General features: G+C 38.0%; 1 protein-coding gene and 1 long non-coding RNA gene across 3 annotated transcripts in view; one reads left to right on the top strand and one right to left on the bottom strand.

The window, feature by feature from the left end:
* LOC103877822 overlaps positions 1 to 23036 on the bottom strand; it is a 136851-nt gene that overhangs the window by 99258 nt on the left and 14557 nt on the right. The gene's annotated exons all lie outside the window — the stretch shown is intronic.
* The window catches only part of AMOTL1 (angiomotin like 1), a 171966-nt gene continuing 151439 nt past the window's right edge, over positions 2510 to 23036 (top strand). The window contains exon 1 of one of the 2 annotated variants that reach the window (XM_017948873.3): positions 2510 to 2739. The gene's annotated coding sequence lies outside the window, so the exon portion shown is untranslated. The remainder of the gene's footprint in view (positions 2740 to 23036) is intronic. The other variant, XM_009187131.4, reaches the window with a different exon arrangement.

Genomic DNA, 23036 nt, shown 5'->3' with positions numbered 1-23036 from the left:
CCACAATGAGATGCCATTCCACATCTATCAGTGTGGCTAAAATTAAAGGCTGACAACACTAAATGTTGGTGAGGACATGAAGCAATTAAAGCTTTTATACATTGGTGGTGGAAGAGGAAAATTACATAAGAGTGTTGGAAAAGATCTTGCAATTTTGTATAAAATTGTATATAGCTACCCTAAGAACCAACAATTTCACTCTTATGTATTTACTCAAGGGATATGAAAACAAATGTTCACAGGGATATGTGCAAAAATGTTCATATTAGCTTTATTCCTAATAGCCCTAAGCTGGAAGCCCAGGTATCCATTAATAGAATACTGGCATATTCATAGAGTAAAATACTATTCAGCAATGAAAAGAAACCAACTTCTGATACAAGCAACAACATGGATGAATGAACCCCCAAAACATGCTGAGTGCACAAAAATTTGCATGAAAGAATACAAATTGTATGGTTCCATTTATATGAAATACTAAAACAGGCAAAACTAATCTATGGTGAAAATCACCAGAAGATTGGTTATCTCTTGGGATGTTGAGGTAGGAGTTTGCTGGGAAGGGACATAAGGAAACTTTCCAGAGTGATGGTTATGTTCTGTATCTTGGGAGTTTGGATTGCACAGGTGTATGTGTCTAGAGGAACTCAGGAATGATACAGTTAAGATCCGTACATTGCACTGTATACAGATTTCATCTGAATACAAACAAAGAAATTGTAAATAAATATTGAACTCTGGCTAATAATATTGAGGTATTTGGGGCGAATAAAGTAATGTCTGAAACTTATTTTGAAAGACAATAACAAAAATAATTAAATGAGTTGCTGGATGGATAGAGAAATGAGCAGAGAATCAACATGGGATAAAACTAATGTAGTAAAATGTTAATTGAAGAAACCTGGTGGTAAGTATATAGGTGTTCACTGTACAATTCTTCTGACTTTTCTCTAAGTTTGAAAATTTTAATAGACTTTTGAGAACAAAAAACTAATTGAAGACAATTGGCAGATTACCTATTGGGTTGAGTCTTGGCCTTAGGAAAAGACATGAGAGTCTAGCTCATAGGCAAAGGAGGCTCCTGGGGGGCAAAGGAGGCTCCTGGGTCCAGCAATTGGCCTTCTTTGCTCCATTCTAACTTTGGTGATGAACCTAGAGGCTGAGACAGAGCAAATAACCAAGTTCTTTTGCATTCTACAAGACCCACTGGCTCATGCTCTCTCCAAATACCTCACCAACAAGATGGTGACTTTAAGCATTCTCAGCAGATCTATTCTAGAGACCTGGAATGGAAAAGGACTGACACCATTCGCTCTCCTTCTGTTGAGCACCTGCTGTATGGTACTCTCTGTGCTAGGTTTCAAGGACATTATGACGAACCAGATAAAAATGACTTCTGCCTTCATTGTTCTTATCACTGATGAAACACTGCCCTCTTCTACTCCTATCATTATTCACACCCCAAACAAAAGATTTGCAAGTTCCCTTTGTAAGTCATTTTGACATGTCTCAAATCTGTGATTTCAAAAATCTCTAATGTTGGATCTGAATACCTCTATCTAAATAGAAAGGGCATTTTTTCTTGTTTTAACCTCTCTGGAGTGAAACTTGACACAAGAAAATCTCAAAGCCTCAAAATAGCTCAGCAAGAAATTAGATACAAGCCTAATGACCCAGAGTCCCCTTATACTCCCTGAAATAGAAGCCTGGGAGAAAGGGCAGCTGGCCACTGAGCTCAACCCTCTGCCCCACTTCCAACAGAGATCACACTCATTACCATTCCTTTCCCTAGCACCCCAGCCAGAACTCTCGTCCAAAGTTTAGACCAAGGACTTGGCATCAAGAGTAGGTGATTGGCCCACTGGGTAGCTTGAAATGACCTTGAATCCCATGTTCAAATCCAATTCCTCCAGCCTCACCTTTAACATACAGGAAAAAAAAAAAATCCTGTCTCTTTCCCCAAATCCTTCTGTTTAGAATGCAGGCATGATTTGAACTGATATGTTAATATTACAAATGACCCCATATTGAATGAGTGGCATTATATACAACAAAAAGAAAATAAAAATTGGTTGCATTTTTGAGAAAGGCTGTCACACTTTTTCCTATAGCAACTAACCTCTTTTCTTAACTGAATATTTTTCCCTTTGCAAAGTCCAGTCACCTATTTGTCGCCTTTGCTTACAAATTCATAGCTCTGAAAATTTCTTAGCAAGATGGTCATTTCCAGCTTCTTATGACCCCTCCTTCTGGTTGAAATACCTTCGCTTCTTCTTCCTCCCTGCCTCCACTTCCCCAATAATTTTCACCTCTCAGAAAGTCTAAACATCTGTTTTCCTTCCCTAGAGTGCTGTTTTTCAGAGTTGGAGTTGGGGGAGATAATGACATGACTCAAGGAAATAAGTGCATAATTTTTCTTTCCCTGGTGCCAGTTAAGGCAATTGGTGCCTTAGGATTTTCTGAAGTTCTTTGAAAACAACAGGGTTAGTCAGATTCCAGCAATTTACCTTCTGAAGGCTGAGCATGTCTGGGCAATGGCTGCATAATTTGGATGGAGTCATCACTGATGAAGCGGAGTTGGCTCAGCCAGGCAGCACTCGTTGCTCTTTTTAAACTCCACGGCACCAGGGATGAAGTCACCTTTCTTCTTTTAAACGAACACATTTGCTCTGTGAGTCCCTGTCACTTCTGTTAGAACTTAGTATTTTTTCCACTGCCGGTCACCAGGACTTCTCACAGGTAAGAAAATTCTTATTTAGTGGATTTCGCTCTAGGGAACCTTGACATGAGGGGGGGACTTTGGAAGGCATCTATGGGCAGAGTTGGAGTTAGATCAAGAAATACTCCATTGGGTGGGGAGAGTGGCTGTTTCCATGGCAGCTGGTCCCCACCTGGTGGGGTGGCAGACCATGGCTAGGCAAAGTCAGCTTTGAGCTGCAGTGGTGGGCTCCCACAGGGGGCATGGGAATCTAATTGGGGCTTGGTGTTAGGTGCCTATTCTAAGAGTTGTATAATGAGCATGTTAGTGAAGCAGCTATAAGTGGACTCTTGGGCTAGAGCCATCCATACTCCCTTTGCCTTCCTGCTGACTGGGTAGACCCTTAGAGGGTTGATCCTTATAAAAGATGTGCGGAAAAGCAGCTCTCTGGAGAGCCTTGATTTGCTGTTTAGCTGGTGTGAATGCTTCCCTTCTTTCTCAGGAGTGTAGCAGGAAACAAAGGGGCCCAGGATCCCTGTTCTGACATGCAGGTACCTTGTTCAAACAATGGCTGTGCTGCTGCATGTCGGGCAGAAGTGTACAAACACATCTTAGTGCCTGACCCTATGAGTTCTTCCAAGAAAATGCACATGAGATCTGTGTGTGTGTGTGTGTGTGTGTGTGTGTGTGTGAAGGCAGACCCTGTGCTCCAAGAGACCACTAAAATCTCCCTGCAACACTTTCTATGAGTTATGTGAGTCTCTGTCACTGATTGAATCATATAGCTCTTATTAGCTTTGGAAGGCTCAATAAAGACATCTTGTTTATGACAGAGGTGCCTGCAGGATGATAAATGGCTTTTGGAAAGAGAGTTGAACCACTGTCAAATGAAAACGTTGAGAATTGCAGAGCCCTTTATTTCTTGGCACAGAACCCTGCCACATATAGTATTTGGCACAATCATCTATAACCCATACAGGGAGCAAAGACTCTCATTTAGATAAGAGATATTTGCCTTGTTTTAAATGCAATTGCATACTGGCTGCCAGTGCCTAGTTATACATTCACCTCAGATTAGACCATATCCAGAATTCATCCTCACCTGAAATCTGCTCCCCGTTCTGTGTCCCCTAGGTCAGTAAAAAGTTCCTGGTGGTAGATTTCTGGATTTCACCCTAAACACCCCTCCAAACTTCCTCACATTTTCACATCTGATTTGGGAACACATTCAGCAGATTCAAACTCCATATTATCTCTCAAATCCATCCACTTCTCCCCACCTCTGCAGATATTACCCTAGTTTAAAGCCCTTATTTTCTTCTAGGAATACAGAAACCTCACATCTGGGCCTCCTCTTTCCAGTCTTACCTCCCAGCAGCAGCCAGAATGATGGTTCTAAAATAATTGATCAGCACCTGCACAATCCAATCAATCACCAGTCTGTTGAGTCAGTCTTCTTAATATCTCTCCAAATTGTTTACATCTCTCTACCCTACCACTACTACCTTGGTCTAACCCATCAACACACTTTATCTGAGTTACTGCAGTATCCTCTCAGCTGGTCCCCCCTGCTACCAGGCTCACTTCACTCCTAGTATAAGACATTCAAGCTTCTTGTTTTACCAAGCTTTCTAAGGACATTTTTACCAGAGTAGAACTTGAAATGCTTATTACTCTATTTGGAGTTCAGAAGCATTAGCATTTTATGACTCTTGTAGGTGCTTGAAGGAGAGAGGCTAGAGTGCGAGAGGATGGGGAATGTAGAGAGCAGTGGGAAGGCAGCCTGAAGAATGCGTAAGCCTCAGACCTTAGAACCATGTGGGTCTTCATTTGAATCCCAGCTTCTCCACCTCCCAGTATGACTTGGACCAAATGTCTAAACCTTCATGAGGCTCATTTCCCTCAACTGTGAAATGGAAATAATACCTGCTTCATTAGGTAAATAGAAGAGTTAAATGAGAACATTTATGGAAGGCTCTAAAACATAGCAATTAAGAAATTTTAGTACCTCTCCTTCTTTCCTTCACTTTTAAGTGTTATAATCTCTAACTACCACCTATCTTGTCAGTATTCATGTGTATGTGTTTAAAACTATCCGTAGTTTGCATAGTAGGAAGAAGGAGTGGCAAAGAAATACATGAGAACTCTCTTAAGAAACTTGCAGTTTACTTAGGGAAATAAAGTCAACCTAAACAGCACATGTATAAACATCTATAAAACAAGCAATCTGTGATTGTAATGTGTGTAGTAATACCAATTGAGTACATAACCAGGAAAGGCCTGAGTAAACAGGTCTGCAAATACCTGCGGACACAGTGTAAATAGATCTATATCAAGCAGTTTTAGGGTTAGACTACTCAGAGATTTAAAAATCGTTGGTTGATGTAAAACTTTCAAAAAGGACTTGTATATTTAGAATGGCTTAAGGACGTGCAGATTAGTGTTTAAAATGACTACACACTCATTCATTAATCAAGCATTTATTGAGTGCCTACTCTGTGCCAGCTCCTAGACTATATAAATTCTTTGCTACCCTTCCCACAATAAATTAATGCTAATTCTCCACCTCTTAAATAAAGGCTAACCTTAGGGACTTGGTTGACCAATAGAATGAGAAGGTGGCAACATTCTGGGACAACCACAGCTAGGTTCTATGAAGGTTTACATCTTCCTCCTGGGTTTCTTGTCTCAGTCACTCTGGGAAAAGCCAACTACCATGTAGAGTCATGTGCTAGTAAACTGGCTCTCTGGAGAAAAAAAAAAGTTCCCTGATTTGCAGTGTTTGCCAACTTTCATGGTGTGAATACTCCCACTATGGCTTCCAAAATGATAGCACTGAACACAGGTTTGGGAGGAGATATGCAGAATCAGCTCTTATAAGCCAATACAAGCTGGCCCAAGCCCATGACTGTCAATTACTCTGAGACCAGCATACTGTGAGAAAGTCCAAGCTGGCCACACGGAGAGGCTACAAGGATTGAATCCCAACCAGTCCTCAGATTTTCCAGCCATTCAAACTTAGGCTTCAGACATGTAAGGAAAGAAACTTTTAAATGACTCCAGACCCCACAACTATCTGACTGCAACTATATGAGAGACCCTGAATGAGAACCACTCAGCTCAGCCCACTCAGCCCACAGAACACTGAGAGATAATAACCATTTGTATTAATTAAGTTTGGGGGTGGTTTTTACGCAGCATTAGATAAAGGGAACAAGGTGGTAACGTTGATTACTCTGAAGCCAGCTGAGATTAAGCCCCTGAGGTGGTGTCAGGAATAGAAGAATCCAACCAGGTAGTTCTTTGTCCTTGCGTATTTCCTGGCCTTATACCACTTACGCAAATGTTTTGGTTAAAAAGGCTGGAGAAAGAGACTCATTTACTAACTCGTTTTGCCATTATAATAAAATCAGGGAAAAAGCATCTCTCACACTCACACATACATTCTTCTCTCATCATCTGCCTCCATACCTACCCACCCAACTCTCCTCATACAAGGCTCTGCTGAAGATCTGCCTTGCCTGCTATATTGGCTGTGCCCCATCCTCCACATGGAATTTGTTAGGAGAAGGAGGTAGAGCAGAGTCAATATGAAATCAGGGAACTGCCCAGAGGTGCCACTTGAGGCCTGGTGGAAAGCACCTGAAGCCATGAAAAAAGAGTAGCAAAGAGGAGGATTTTAAACAGGCTTTGGTGAAGACACATAGACTATTCGTTAAAGGTATGAATTTTGAAGTCGGATGACCCGGGTTCCTATCAGAACTCTGACATTTTCTAGTTGCTGACCTTGGGAAAGTATCTAGACATACCTTCTCAGTTTCTTCCTCTTTAAAATCTGGATAGTAATGCCATCTCACAAAGTTCGCGTGACGATTCTGTTTGTAGATTATATTTGTGGAGTGCCTAATACATCTGTGTTATGTAAATGAACAACAGCTAACAGTGGCAGTAGTGACAGCACTGGAGCGGTACTAATGATACTGTTGTTGCAAGTCCCAAAGCCACAAGCTCCCTGGCAAACCCAGAGCTTCAGTCAGTCAGTCACACTACAGGTGCCTGAGATAAGCGTTCAATAAGTACTTATATCACACTGAATATTCACATTCTGAATGTCTCTTCTACTGTCATTTTTTTCCCCTTTTTGCCCCTAAATGCATTTCCAAAGGCTTAAAAACACACCTGTGCGTCCCATCCTCTGTATCTAAAACAACATGAACTGGGATTATGTTTTCTCATTTCTTGTGAGACCTCTTCTTACCTTCCAGTGTGTAGCAGGTAGTTGAATAGTTCAGTGCTCAATATATTATAACTATTTATTCCTATTTTTTAAGCTGTATTTAAGAAGAAACCGAAGTTAGATGACTTCTATGGGATCCAAAGCCCAAGGTACTCCAAAAATTTTAGGTTTACCAGTATACAGATAGATGCCACCACTTTGGTAGGTCAGGGTGAAGGATAAAATCACTCTTGAGAGCAAAATGTGAATATTCTCTTGCTTTATTCATACCTTGCGAATACAAAATTTTAATCTGTGTAATTTTTTTAAAAATTTTTTTGAGACGGAGTCTCTCTCTGTTGCCTAGGCCCGACTGCAGTGGCGCTATCTTGGCTTACTGCAAGCTCCACCTCCCGGGTTCACATCATTCTCCTGCCTCAGCCTCTTGAGTAGCTGGGACTACAGGTGCCCACCACCGCGCCCGGCTAATTTTTTGTATTTTTAGTAGAGACGGGGTTTCGCCATGTTAGCCAGGATGGTCTCGATCTCCTGACCTCGTGATCCGCCCGCCTCGGCCTCCCAAAGTGCTGGGATTACAGGCGTGAGCCACCGCGCCTGGCCTTGTGTAATTTTAATATATGAATTGATGTTTGACAGATGGGTCTCATTAAATTTATGTTTGGTCTAGTTGTGGATTTTGTAAACAAAGAATCATGCAAACACTCTGGCTATTAAAGAATAGCTGGCTTGTATAGTTTTTAAAAACATTACGAAATATTTATAGATTCATGAGTCTATGAGTGCCCCCTTCACCCAGCCTTCCCCACTGTTAACATTTACATAACTATAGTACAATATCAAAACCAGGTAATTGACATTGGTACAATCCACAGACCTTATCAGATTTTATCAGCTATCCATGTACACATTGTGCGTGTGTGCGTGTGTGTGTATGTGATTGTATACAGTTTTTATCATATTAGCTTCATGAAACTATTGCCACAATCAAAATATCACTAACTATATCATCACTGCAAGGTTTCTTTATACTTCCCTTTTAAAGCCATGGTCCCATCCCTAACCCTTTGAGACTATTAATCTGTTGTCCATTTATATAATTTTATTTCGAGAATGTTATATAATCATGCATGATGTAACCTTATTACAGTGGCTTCTTCCATTCAGCATAATAACCTTGAGATCTATCCAAGTTGTTATGTGTATCAATAGTTGTTTTCTTTTTGTTACTGTGTTGAATTGCATAATGTGGATTTACTACAGTTTGCTTAAGCATTCACTCATTTATCCATTGGAGGACATTTGGGTAGTTTCTAGTATTTGGCTGTTACAAATAAGGATGTTATGAACATTCATGTACAAGTTTTTGCGTGAACATACATTTTCATTTATTTAGGATAAATGCCTGAAAATATGATATCTGGGTTTTATGTTAAGTTTTTAGTTTCAAAAGAAACTGTCAGACTATTAATATTTATACAGAATGGCCATAATATTTTATGTTACCACCAGCAAAATATGAATAATAGAGTTTCTGCATTTTTGCCAGAATTTGGTGTTATCACTATTTTTTATTTTAGTCATTCTGATAGATGGATAGTGATACCTCATTGTGGTTTTAATTTGTGTTTGCCTAATGGGCAATGATGCTGACCATCTTTTCATGTTGTCATCTGTATTTCATCTTCAGTCAAATGTCTATTTATGCCTTTTGCCCCAATAAATGGGATAGCTGGCTAGCTATATGCAGAAGAGTGAAACTGTACCCCTGCCTTTTACCATATACAAAAATTCACTCAAGATGAATTAAAGATTTAAATATAAGACCTCAAACTATAAAAGTCCTAGAAGAAAACCTAGAAAATCAGTCTTGGCAAAGAATTTTTAGCTAAGTCCCCAAAAGCAATTGTAACAAAAAGAAAAATTGACAAGTTTGACCTAATTAAACTAAAGAGCTTCTGCACAACAAAAGAAACTAGCAACATAGTAGACAGACAACTTATAGATTGGGAGAAAATATTTTCAAATTATGCGTCTGACAAAGGTCTAATATCCAGAATCTCTAAGGAACTTAAACAAACAAGCCAAAACACAAATAACCCCACTATTATCTAATTGGATTGTTTTGTTTTGTTGTTGTTTTTCACTGTTGAGTGTTGTGAGTTCTTTATATATTCTAGATATAAGTCCTTTATTAGATGTATGTTTAGCAAATATTCTCTCCCACCCTGTAATTTTTTATTCTATCTTCTTGAAAGGGTTTTTCACAGAACAAGAGTATTTAATTTTCATAAAGTCCAATTTCTCAATTTTTCCTTTAATGGATTGTGCTTTTAGTGCAAAGCAAAAGAACTTTTTACCTAGCCCCAGTTCACAAATATTTTATATTTTTTCCTAAAAGATTTATAGTTTTATACTTCATGTTTAGGTATTTAATCTATTTTGAATTAATTTGTATGTAATATGTCAAGTTTAAGTCAAATTTAATTTTTTTTTTTTGTCTCTGTATGTCCGATTTCTCAAGCACCAGTTGTTTAAAAGGCTCCCCTTCTTTCTTTGGATTGGTTTTTCAGCTTTGTCAAGAAATCAACTGGGCATATTTGTGTGACATTATCTCTGGGTTCTCCATTCTCTTCCATTGATATGCCTATCTCTCTGACAATACCACACTCTCTTGAGTATTTGACTACTGTTATATAGTAAGTTGCGTGGGAGCTTTGTAATAAGCAATACACTAAGTAGAGTTATTCCTCCCACTTCAGGGTTATTTGTCAAAAGTTTTAGAGATCCTTGGGACCTTCACTTTCAACATAAACTTTAGAATAAGTTTGTCTCTATCTACAGAACCTTGCTAGGATTTTGATAGGAATCCTCTTAGACATGTAGTTTAATTTGGGGAGAAGTGACATTTTTATTAGGTTGAGTCTTCCAATCCTTTAACATGGGAAATTTCTGCACTTATATGGGTCTTGTTTTTTTTTTTTTTTAGGAACATTTCATAGTTTTCAATATACAGATTCTGTAGGTATTTTGTTGAATTTATACTAAGTACTTAACTTTCTTTGGAGCAATTGAAAATGGTATTGCATTATTAGACTTCAGTTTCCACATATACATTCTTAATATAGATAAATGCAATTAATTTTTATGTTAATATTAAATCCTGCAACTGTGTTGAACTCATTAGTTCTAGGTTGTTTCTTCTTCTCCTCCTCCTCCTCCTCTTCTCCTTCTTCTTCTTCTTCCTCTTCTTCCTCTTCTTCTTTTTCTTCCTTCTCCTTCTTCTCCTTCACCTTCTCCTTCTCTTTCTTCCCCTGTCCGTGCCCCTGCCCCTGCCCCTTCTCCTTCTTCTTCTTTTTCTTCTTGTAAATTCCTTGGGATTTTCTACACAGACCATCATATAATCTGCAAATAGGCATTGTATTTTTCCCTTTCTATTCTGTATGGTCTTTCTTTTTCTTGCCTTATTGCACTGGCTACACCTCTCAGTACTATGTTAAGTAAAAGAGATAAGAACAGAAATCCTTTCCAATCTCAAAGGAAAAGCATTCAGTCTTTCACCATTAAGTATGATGTTAAGAAATCTTTCCTTTATTCCTGCTTTGCTGAGAGTTTTTATCTTGAATGAGTGTTTGCTTTTGTTATATGCTTTTTGTTCAATGATCAGTATGATGATGTGATTTTTTTACATTAGTCTGTTGATATGGTGAATTGCTTTGAATGATTTTCAAATATTGAACTAGCCTTATATAGCTGAAATAAATCTCATTTGGTCATGGATTATTATTCTTTTTTAAACATTGATAGATTCAATTTAATGATATTTTGTTAAGGATTTTTGTATTACAGTTCATAAGAATTATTGATATCAATTTTTTCTTCTTTTGTACTGTCCTTGGTTTCATATCAAGGTAGTACTGGCCTCATAAAATGAGTTAGAAAGTGATTCCTTCTTTTCCATTTTGAAAAAGAGATTGTATGGCATTGGTGTTAATTCTTTAAATGCTTGGCAAAATTTTCCAGTGAAATAATCTGGACCTGGAAATTTCTTTTTGGAGAGATTTGTAATTATAAATTCAATTTTTCTAAATAGTTGTAGAACTGTTCAGATTATCTATTTCATCTTGGTTGAGTTTTCATTGTGATTTTTGGGAATTAGACCATTTCTTTGAAATTGTTGAATTTATGAGTGTAAAGTTGTTCATATATTTCATATTATTCTTTTAATGACTGTAAAATCTGTGGCAATATCTCCTGTTTGATATTGGTAATTTATGTCTTCTTTCTTTTGATCTTTACCAGTCTAACTAGAGAGTTATCAATTATATTAAATTTTCGATTAATAATCAGCTTTTTATTTCATGAATTCTATTTCTTTTCCTATTTCAGATTCATTTATTTCTGCTATTATCTTAATTTTTTCCTTCTGCTTGACTTCGGTATATTTTGCTCTTCCTTTTGTTGTTTCTTGAGCTAGCAGCTTGAATTACTGACTTGCGATCATTTCTCTTTTCTAATGTAAGCCTTTGGTGCCATAAATTTTTCTCTTGCCACTTTAGCTGCATCTTATAAATTCTGATATTTCTTCATTTTTGTTAAGTTGTATTTGGTCTGTAAAAATATCCTTTGAGACTTTCTCATTTACCTATGGTTTATTTAAAAGAGTGTTGTTTAACTTCCATGTGTCTAAAGGTTTTTCTATTTTTGTTTTGCTACTGATTTCTAGTTTTATTCCATAAGGTTAGAAAACATACTCTATTTGATTTCAATTTCTTAACATTTGTTAATAGCTGTTTTATGACCCAGAATATAGTCTATTATGATGAATATTCCATGGATGCCACCACTCCCAGCTAATGCTTTTATTATTATTATTATTATTATTATTTGTAGAACTGGAGTCTTGCTATATTGTCTAGGCTGGTCTCAAGCGATCCTCCTGCCTTGGCCTCCCAAAGTGCTGGGATTATAGGTGTGACCCCACTGCAACCAGCCCCAGCCTTCCTTTGTTATCACTTTCTGTTTGAAGAGCTTCCTTTAGCCATTGTTTAATGGTAGGTCTGTTGGTGACAAATATCTCTTAGTTTTCCTTTGCCTGATAATGTCTTTATTTCCCTCTTCATTCCTGAAGGATAGTTTTGCTAGATACAGGATTCATGGTTTTGGATTTTCTTCTTTTAAGAATTGAAATATATTGTGGCAGGTCCTTCTGGCCTTCACAGTTTCAAACCAGAAATCCTCTGTCATTCAAATTGGTGTTTGTCTATAGGTAATGCATCATTTCTCTTTGGCTGTTTTTAAGATTTTGTTTTGTTTTAGTTTTCAGAAGTTTAATTATAATGTGTCTTAGTGTGAATTTCCTTGGATTTATCTTATTTAGGCTCACTTGGCTTCTTGAATCTGTGCATTTATGCATTTCACCAAATTTGAAAGTTTTCAGCCATTATTTTTTTTAATACTTTTTCAGCCACAGTTTTTTTCTTCTACCTCTGAGATGCTAATGATACAAATATCTTTGTTTTGATCTTACAGAGCCTCTGAGGCTCTGTTAAATTTTTTGTCTATTTTTTCTTTTTTGTACAAGTAAATTCTATTGATTTGTCCTTAAGTTCACTGATTCTGTCTTATCATCACCACTCTACTACTAAACTCTTCTGGTGACTTTTTATTTCTTATTATTGTCTATTTAAATTCTATTTTCTGCATTTGGTTCTTTTTTATGACTTCTATTTCTTTGTTGGAATTGTGTATTTCTCATGTGTTTCAAGAAAATCTGTAACTGTTTGTTGAAACATTTTTATAATGATTGCTTAAAATCCTTTTCAGATAATTCCAGCATCTGAGTCTCTTCAAAGTTGGCATCAGTTGATTGTCATTTCTCATAAAAGTTGTATGTTTCCTGGTTATTGGTATGATGAATGACTTCCACTCGTACACTGGACATTTCGGGTATTATTTTAGAACACGCTTCATACCACTTAGATCTTTTATTTTTAGTAAGCAGTCACCCTCTTGGGGCTTAGCGTGTAAGTTCTGGTCTGCTTTTGTGAGTTGTAGTTCCAATGACAATTTGTTTTCAGAGTTCTTGCAATGCTAATACAGTCTACCTTGTTCTTCTGCTGCTATTTGGGCTCCTGCTTTATTACTGCAAGTGCCTCATGGGCTGTTTGGTGGGTAAGAAGGAGGGGATAGGTCCTGTTCAGGTTTGCTAATGCTTCCCCTGAGGATGGATTGGCCCACCTGTTGTCTTGGGTATGGGATAGGTACCCTACTGATGGTGATGCAGATGGAGCCCACCACCATTCTGGTATTGGATGGGGTTTGCTGATGTTGACACTGAAGAGAGTGGGGCTTGCCAGCATGTGTGGGATGGGGAGTGGTTCAGTCTGCTGTGCTACTATTGCAGCAGCAGGCATATCAGTCTCTTGGTCCTGCCACAGCTCAGCACGAGGACCAGAGGATTATTTCTCTGGTAGGATTCTTCTGGGTTCACCCTTTCCCTTCCTTTGGCCAGAGACAGCAGGCTTTTCGTGTTTGTTTTCCTATTCTATGCCTGTTGGTGGTTTGGGGTTGTAAGCCTCCCTGGTGCTCAGCATGAAATATATGGGAGCTAAAAAGAAAACCCAGGGAAATCACTACGGTGTCTCACATCCTGAAGTCCCTAGTCAGTCAGCTTTCTTTTTTCCATCTCTCAGAGTCCTTTTACAATCATATGTTGAGTTATTTCCAGAGTATTTACTTATATTTAAAGGAGAGGAAAGGTAAAAGTGAGTCTGTAACATCTTATCTCTCAATAAACTTTTACAATTGAAAATGGGAAGAGACAAACAATTTCTAGCAGGAAAAGCAATATGAGAGAGGAAGTCTAGTCATACTAGCTAGATAATTAAAGCGTGTCACAAAATATAATTATTAAAGTACGGGTACAACACTGTAGAGATCAGTGGGAAAAAAATAAAGAGTCCAGAAAGAGCCAACAAAAATGGCAATGTGGTGTTTCAACCCAGTGGTATTGAGGGAAAGGATATTTGGAAAGGAAAGTTAAAGCTGGATTCCTGTCTCCAAATAAATTCCAGATGAATAACAACATATATTAAATATTAAGCAATAAAAATAATTTTTAAATTGGTAAATTATTTAATAATCTTGAAGTAGAAAAGAATTTTTTAAGCATGACTCCAAACTCAGAAGCTATACAAAGAAAAGACTGATATATTTAATTACATAAAATATAAATAAAACATATGTGATAAAAGTAGTATAAATGAAATCAGAATACAATGATAAATAGAAAAAAGATAATTTGCAACATTTATGCAATGGAGCAAAATATACTTAAAAATTTTAAATAGTACATTCAATACAAAAAAAGAATTTGAATAAAAATGGGCAAAGTACATGAACAGGCTGTTCAGAAGAAAAGAAATAAAGATGGTCAATAAACATATGAAAGAAAGATAAACTCAGAATTTATAAAGCACAAATTAAAACAGTGAGAAAACTTTCTTCTTTTAATTATTTAAAAAATTACAGATTTAATAAATATGCATTGTAAAAATATGTAAAATATATGGTGTTAATAAAGTTTCCTTCTAAGCTTCATAGTCTTAAGCTTGAAATCTCACTTACTTCCCTAGAAGTATCTCTATTAAAAGTCTGCTATTCCTTCAAGGTCTTTCTCTATGTGATTAAAAGTGTGCATGTGTATCTTTCTTGGACAAAAATTGGATCCTCTTTGTAAATTGTTTTGTACCTGGCTGTTTACAATTTACATGTCAATTTACTGACTTTTCATATCAGTTCTTATAGAGTCATTTTATTTGTTTTAATGGCTATGTGAGATTTACAATATAACTATACCTTACTTTAAACATTTATTGACAGTCATTAAAATGTGTTCTTTTTTTATTACAAAAAAATGTCATATTACATATATCTTTGTATGCACTTATTTTGTAATTGCTTTCTGTAGGATAGATACTTAGAAGTGAAATTGCTAAATCAAATGACGTATGAATTTGTATATTAGAGGATGTGAGGATGTGCCAAATTGCCATTTAAAAACTGTTTTTAGCATATTTTTCTACCAAAGTATGAGAATATCTGTTTCTTCAAATAGTCACCATTTCTTATATTAATCTTTTAAAACATTTTGCCAATGTGATAAGTGAAAAAAAAGATATCAAGATTGTTTTAACTTGACTCTTTGAGTGTTGCATTGAATATCTTTTTATACTTTTATGATTCATATTTGTTTATTTATTATCAGTTCATAGCCTTATCTAGCTTTCTGCTGATTGTCAGTTTCTTACTGATACATAGAAAACTTTTAAAATATGGATATTAATCTTTTGTATACATGTTATGAATTTTACCTTTAATTTCCTTATTTTTATTTTACTTTTCTTTATTCTGTCTTTCTTTTTAGAGAAAATTTAAATTTGATGTAGCCTAATCTGTCTAAAGTTATTTTGTGACTTCTAGATTTTATGTATGATTTAGTAAGATTTTTCCCACTCCAAAATTATAAAATTATTTCTTCTAACATGCTTAGTTTTATTGTGAAACTTTAATTCATCTTTAATTAATTTTTATATGCTATAAAATAGGAATCCACTTAATAAAATGAATAGACAATTGTTCTAATAATTATCTTAATACTATTTATTGAACAATGTATCCTTTCTTTCCACACTAATTTGAAATGCCAATATTTTGATATACTACATCAATTCTATTGATTATTTTTTTGACTTCCTAGTCTGTGCTAACAAATTATTTATTTATTCCAGTAACAAGATCACACTGTTTTAATTACTTTAGTTTCATACAGTGTTTTGTTTATTTATTTATATGTTTTTGAGACGGAGTCTCGCTCTGTCACCCAGGCTGGAGTGCAGTGGCCGGATCTCAGCTCACTGCAAGCTCCGCCTCCCGGGTTTACGCCATTCTCCTGCCTCAGCCTCCCGAGTAGCTGGGACTACAGGCACCCACCTCACGCCCGGCTAGATTTTTTTTGTATTTTTTTAGTAGAGACGGGGTTTCACCGGGTTAGCCAGGATGGTCTTGATCTCCTGACTTCGTGATCCGCCCGTCTCGGCCTCCCAAAGTGCTGGGATTACAGGCTTGAGCCACCGCGCCCGGCCAGTGTTTTGTTTTATTATTTGGGAAAAATAAGTACTCAAACCCTGAAACTATTTATCTTTGTCAGAAATGTCTAGGCTAGAGTAGAGTGCGGGGTGTATGATAAAAAATTGCTTAATAAGTATAATGTACATTATATGAGTGATGGCTATCCTAAAAGCCCTGACTGCACCACTATACAATCTACGCATGTTACAAAATTACACCTGTGCCCTATAAATTTATACAAAAAGAAATTCTAGGCTAATAATCCAGACATATTACTAAGACAAAAAGCCAGAGGGAAAATGTGTGTGTGTGTGTGTGTGTGTGTGTGTGTGTGTGTGAGAGAGAGAGAGAGATTTAAATATTTGAAAAAACATAGGTAATATTTGGAGGACACATAAAAAACTGCAATAGTTACCTGTAGGGAGTGGGATCATTGGGAATACTACTGATGAGTGAAACTTCTTACTTTGGATAATTCCTCACTATGTATTCTCTAAAAAAGAAAAAAGTACGCTTTTTAAAATAATTAAAAACAGTATCTGGTTTTCTGTGATAGGAACCCAAGTCTATGTGAGGGCACATCCTGTGTATCACACAGTATTTCTCAACTGTGGCCCCACATTAGAATTACTTGGAAGGATTTTAAGAAATACGGGCACCCAAGGACCTGCCCCAGAGTTTCTGATTTCAGAGTCTGAGGGAGGGCCTGGGACATCAGCATATTTTAGAAGTTCCCCAGACAGTTTGAATGCTCAGCCTCAGCTGAGAACCACTGCTGTAGATGATGTGAGACTTAAAAGGGTCCCCAGAAGGCCACTGTGCTGAGGTATTTTCAGAATATAATTACTTGGGGATGTGATCAAAAGTAATCCATCACTTCTCTGTCAGCCCAAGTCCTGCCTCGAGATTGAGAGCAAACAAGTCCAAGGGGAGATGTGGAAAAGAACTTTGCTCAAATATGTATGAAAATATCCCTTTCTGTGGAAAGTAATTGTATTAAAAGGTAGACTCACTTAGGCTCCCTCAGCATATAAAGGATTCTTGTAAACTAGTCATGACCGTGAAAGGTGCAGGGATCGCATGGAAAACCAGAAACAGTGAAACAGCTGCACCTCAGAAGCCCAGACTGTGGCTGGTACCGGAAGGTTCTACCAGAGCTCCAGGGATCACTGTTATTTTGAGATCTCTCACAGGAGCCTTTCAAACGTCTTTCATCTGGAGAATTACTCTGTTAAAATGAAATGGCTTTTGGAAACCTGATGTGGAAAATGATTGAGGAGGAGCTATTCCAAGCCATATACCTCCCTCACCTAAAACCCCTCCCTGAAGAAATCTGAGAAGTGGCTGGAAACCCAATATTTGTAGCTGTTTCCTTCCCTCTCTGTTTTCTTTTGTGTGTGTGTCTTCTGGTGCTTCTCCTTATTTGCTGATTCTGCCTCTATATTCCTGACAGGGTATCTGATTGGCCCATCAATTGTCTGCCCTGGTTGAGTGAGATTTTCCACACCAGGTGGAGGGTTAGGGCTTCAACATATGAATTTGTGATAGCACAAACATTCAATCCATAACACCACATTTTTTTAAAAAAGTAGTACAGGTGAAATTAAATTTAATAATATGTTTTATTTAATCCACTTTAGTCACAACACTATTTTAACATGCAATCAGAATAAAACATTATTATTGAAAATGTTAGATGTTTTTCCATCCCAAGCTTTGAAATCGGTGAAATTGGTGTCTATTTTCACGTATGCCACTTATGCCACATGTCCAATTGGACTATCCACATTTCAAAAGCTCAATAGCTACACGTGGTACAGACCCCATCCCAAAGGAAAATCAATTTTATTCCCCTGACCTCCTAGGTTCTTAAGATCTTTTAAAAGCCTAGATTCTTAGGCCGGGCGCGGTGGCTCAAGCCTGTAATCCCAGCACTTTGGGAGGCCGAGGCGGGCGGATCACGAGGTCAGGAGATGGAGACCATCCTGGCTAACCCAGTGAAACCCCGTCTCTACTAAAAAAATACAAAAAAAAAAAAAAAAACTAGCCGGGCAAGGTGGCGGGCGCCTGTAGTCCCAGCTGCTCGGGAGGCTGAGGCAGGAGAATGGCGTGAACCCGGGAGGCGGAGCTTGCAGTGAGCTGAGATACGGCCACTGCACTCCAGCCTGGGCAACAGAGCGAGACTCCATCTCAAAATAAAATAAAATAAAATAAAATAAAAATAAAAGCCTAGATTCTTACAGCCAGAAAAAGGCCTTTGGAGATGTTGTGTTCAGAGATCTCTACATATTCTCAACAGGTTTCCCTTTAGCATGTTTACTTTAATTTAAGCAGTTTCACACCTGTTTAAATCTACCCTCCAATTCAATATTCACTGAAGGCTGACCTAATGCTTGGCCTGGACAGGTTAATCATGGTTTATGTTCCATCCACTCTCTCTTCTAAGGGAAACTACCTTAACCACATCCTCCTCCTTCAATCCTCAGGCACCCTATTTCTTCTTCTGCTCCCACCACCTCTTTAGCCCAGCTGACCAGGAATGGACACATGACTCCATCTGTGTCAATATCCTATTCTTGGCTTATAATCAGAGAGCTGTGGCAGTTTATCTTATTCTGGCTCTTTGTCTCTTTGCCTCACAGACTTCAGCCTAGCTCCTTCTCTCTCATAGCAACACTTAATCCTCTCCTGGGGTTTCCCAACCTCCCACACCCAGGTGGTATTGTTTATGGCTCCATCTCAGCAAGTCCTTACAGAACCTTCCTCTGCCTCTACACCTCTGTTGCTCTCTCCTGACTAGTTTTCCCCCTCCCTTTCTAGAACTGGCACATATCAATGGATTCTTGTTTGCACTCTCACCCATTTTTTACACATCTTTTTTTTCAGAGAAGTGTCTTCTAGCCAGCAGCTTATCCTTTGAGATAAATGATTCCTCACATGTTATTCTGTTCCCCATGGAATGCAGTCTGCCGATGGGACAATGTCACTTCCAGAAGTGTATCTACTTCAAGTGTTAATAATGATAATAATAGAAATAACTACCATTGTCATTTACCGAGTTTTTATTTCTGGCTAGGATCTGTACTAGGTACATCACAGACATTTCTCACTTAATCTTTACCATAGCCCTACAAAGCATGTGCTATGATACCCCATTACTGATGGAAAAAATTCGGATGGGTGATGTTATATACCTTGCTCACAGATCACAGATCCAAAATTTAAATCCAGATTTGTCTCCAAAGTCCTTGCTCTTATACTACATATATACTGCCTCTCACATATTATAGCACTTCCTAAGTTAAGCAAGCAAGTTGGAATTCAGTGCTGCATAGCAAGTGAGCTCTATAAGTACATTTACTGAAATGACAACAGTACTATGTATTTGTGCACTGCTTTAATGATTTTCCAGTTGGCATCTGATTTTCACAAAACTCAAAGATGGAAGAATAAACTTTATGAGTTCTATTTCATACCCAAGAAAAACTAAGCTCTGGGGAGATAAGGTGATTTGTCCCAAGTCATCATGTTAAAAAGCCACAAACCAGACGAGAACCCAGTTCTTTTGAAATATTTATTTTCCTTTTTCTTTGCTCATCAGTGTCCTTGGGCATTGTGCTGCCTACTGGCAGAAGTCAGTGACAAATCTTTCATTATGATTGCCGATTTAACCCTGCTTTATGTGAGGAGTTTGCAGGCATAGACTCACTTGAGTTTCTCAGCTGTCGGTATGTCAGTCTACTTCATCCAACAAGAATTACCTGAGCCTGAGTACGGCCATGCACTGTGCTAACAGTGGGAACGGAAGGGTGAACAAGATGTGACTTTGTCCCGAGGAGACACCTTCTAATGGGAGAGTATTTTCCTGCAATGGAAAAATCATTGTCCTAATGGAATATAAAAAGCTGTGAGAAGCACAAAGGAAGAAAGAAATAAGTCTGCCTGGTAGGGTTTCATGGTAGAGGAGATTTCTGAGTGTAGTCTCAATGAATCTACTTCAGAGATGAAAAGCCTGAGTCGCTGAGAGTTCTGCAAAGGGCCTCATAATTTTGAAACTTCATTAGTTTCCTAAAAATATGCTTGTTGCCACATCTCCTTAGAGAGAAGTAGCATAAATTATTTATTGGAATATTTAAAATATTAACATCAATAAATTCCCGAGCAGCTTCACAAATACTCTGCTCAGTTGGATAAACCAATCTGAAATAATGCTTTCCAAGTAACTCAAACTCTCCAATTCTACAAAGCCAGTAAGAATTCTTGGAAACAAACAAGAAGCCTAGAATAAGTATCTCAACTCTCTAAACATCAGCCATTTTAGACAGAGAAGGAGTCTATCCCTCTAGCATTTCATGTACTTTTATTCACGTAAAAAGGTATTTTTTTTCCTCACAGTGAATACCTAGAATGTTTTTCTCTTCCAAACAAGTGTAAGATTATTGTAGGTGTCACTGAATTTTATCACTTGAATATTAAGAGTGAAGATGTAGATTCTGATATGTTTGGAACTATTTGGAGCTAGAAGGAAAATAACTTTTCAAGCTTAGAAATGGAAACTTGTCAGAACCAAACCCTTGAAGCAGCCCAAGAGAAGACTTCCCTCCATTCTACTGTGGTCCACAGGCCACTGGTGATTGGGATTTTTGGGTAGCTGACACCAATTAGACCTGGATCCTAGATAATGGAGATCTTAAGTATTTCTGGTAGAGAAGGAAGATCCCATTGTATGACCTCTTCCCTCTTGTGCTTCAGTGGGTTGTTTGGTTTGTCTTCTGGGTGTGACCAGAAAGATTTACACCCTCTACTTGTAACCAAGATGGAATATTTCTTCTGATTCCTGACTCACTGAAGAAGGAGGTCTAGATCTGCAAGGCTGGAGAGCATCTTTCCTTCAAGCAGCCTTTGAAGGACAGAACAAAGGGCAGGAGTTCCGGGAACAGCTCAGCAGCACTGAGGATTGCTGGTGAATATTATTATTTTGTTGAGACTCTAAAAATGAATTGTTTCACAGAGGCGTTCAAAAATGTAATGGGCTACCTGGGGAGGGAGTGAGCTCCTTATCACTGGTAGTATTTAAGTATTGGCTGAATAAGCATATACTGGAAAGTCATGCATAAGGTAAGAGTTGAACTAAAGGCCCTAAGATCCATTCCAACTTCCAGATTTCATTATTTGCAGATCCCTGGTTTACCCTGTGCATGCGTCTATGCTTGTACTTAGTATGTTGTTCTGTAATGGTACGTTCATATATGTGTCTCCTCCTCAAGTCTGAAAACTACTTGAAGAAAGATACAGTATTTGTTTTTTCTATTCCATGTGTTTAGTGCAGTGACTAGTACCTAGGAGACACCAAGTTAGTATTTATCAAATGAATGAATGAATTCATTTTTGTATGTCAGTATATGTACATTTATATATATCCTGATTTGTAGTGTAAGTTACCAGCAAGTACACTTGTTTGCTGTGATAGTGTTCATATGCATTAGAAGCAGGGGTTGCTTAAATATCTGAATGATGGAATATGCTACCTGATTCCCCAGACATGGCACTTCTAGTTAATTAATTCCTTCTCTACAGATAGGGCCATATAGAGGCAGTTAAGGCATAGTCAATGTACGACTAGGGTTTTTCTGAATTTGTATTTCTAGATCAAGTCTCCAGTGCCAGAAATGGCCCTAGAACTGGTGGTTAGAAGTCCCAGTATGACTTGGCTGCATTAGATGACAGGTGTCTCCTATGGATAACCAAGAATATGGATTCATCCCAAGCTTGGGGAAGGAGGCAGGAGTGTGAATGGCAGGGACTCCAGTGGCATGCTGGGTGGACGGGCAGTTATGTAAGCTAAAGTGTGAGAAGAGGTGGGGGAATCTAGGCAAGTTAGACCAGATGAGGAGGCCAGAATGGGGCCAGGAAGCAGAGGCAGATAGGGTGTGGTTTTGAGATGGAGAAATTTCCAGAGAAGCTGGAACCTTCCAGAGAACCTCACCCATTGGGGTGAGGTTGCAAACAGAATACTTTTCACGAAGACATGTTAAGCTGAAATACACTTGTGACAAACAGCACTCTTTATTCACATATTCATTCATTCAGCAAATCTATATTAAGTGCCTACCTTATGAGGACACTGTGCAAATGTTAGGGTCAAATAAAAATAAGGTAGGATCTTTGCTCTCAAGTGCATAACTATGAACTAAACTATATACATATATATATAAACAGAAAATTGCAATGCAGTGTGAAAAATGCTATAATGAGGTAAGCACAGAGAGCCTGTGGGAGCCTCTGAGGAACACATAAACAAGTCTAAGATGAGATGTGAAAGATAAGTTGGAGTTAGCAAGGTGAAGAGGGTGGGCAGAAAGAACAGTCTTGCTAGAGCTCTAGGAATGGCTGAATATACAAAAGACTGAAGAAGGGAGCTTATTCAGGGACTGCAAATGCCTTGTAATAGTTGGGCATTATATAACATGTTAAATAGTTCAGGGCCGGGCGCGGTGGCTCAAGCCTGTAATCCCAGCACTTTGGGAGGCCGAGGCGGGTGGATCACGAGGTCAGGAGATCGAGACCATCCTGGCTAACATGGTGAAACCCCGTCTCTACTAAAAATACAAAAAAATAGCCGGGCGAGGTGGCGGGCGCCTGTAGTCCCAGCTACTCGGAGGCTGAGGCGGGAGAATGGCGTGAACCCAGGAGGCGGAGCTTGCAGTGAGCCGAGATCGCGCCACTGCACTCCAGCCTGGGCGACACAGCGAGACTCTGTCTCAAAAAAAAATAAATAAATAAAAATAAATAAATAAATAAATAAATAAATAGTTCAGACTTTCTCCTGGGAACAAAGAATTACTCGAGTATTTTAATCCAGAAGTGACATGATCAGATGTGTGCTTTAAAAATACTACTACAACTAAATTGTGGAGAATGGGTTGGAGAAAATGAAGACCAGGGACTCACTGAAGTTGTTACAGTGCTCAG

Source organism: Papio anubis, chromosome 12 (genome assembly GCF_008728515.1).
Source record: "Papio anubis isolate 15944 chromosome 12, Panubis1.0, whole genome shotgun sequence".
Taxonomy (NCBI): Eukaryota; Metazoa; Chordata; class Mammalia; order Primates; family Cercopithecidae; genus Papio; species Papio anubis.
The sequence above is the reverse complement of the archived record's forward strand: the minus strand, read 5'-3'. Positions and strand labels throughout refer to the sequence as shown.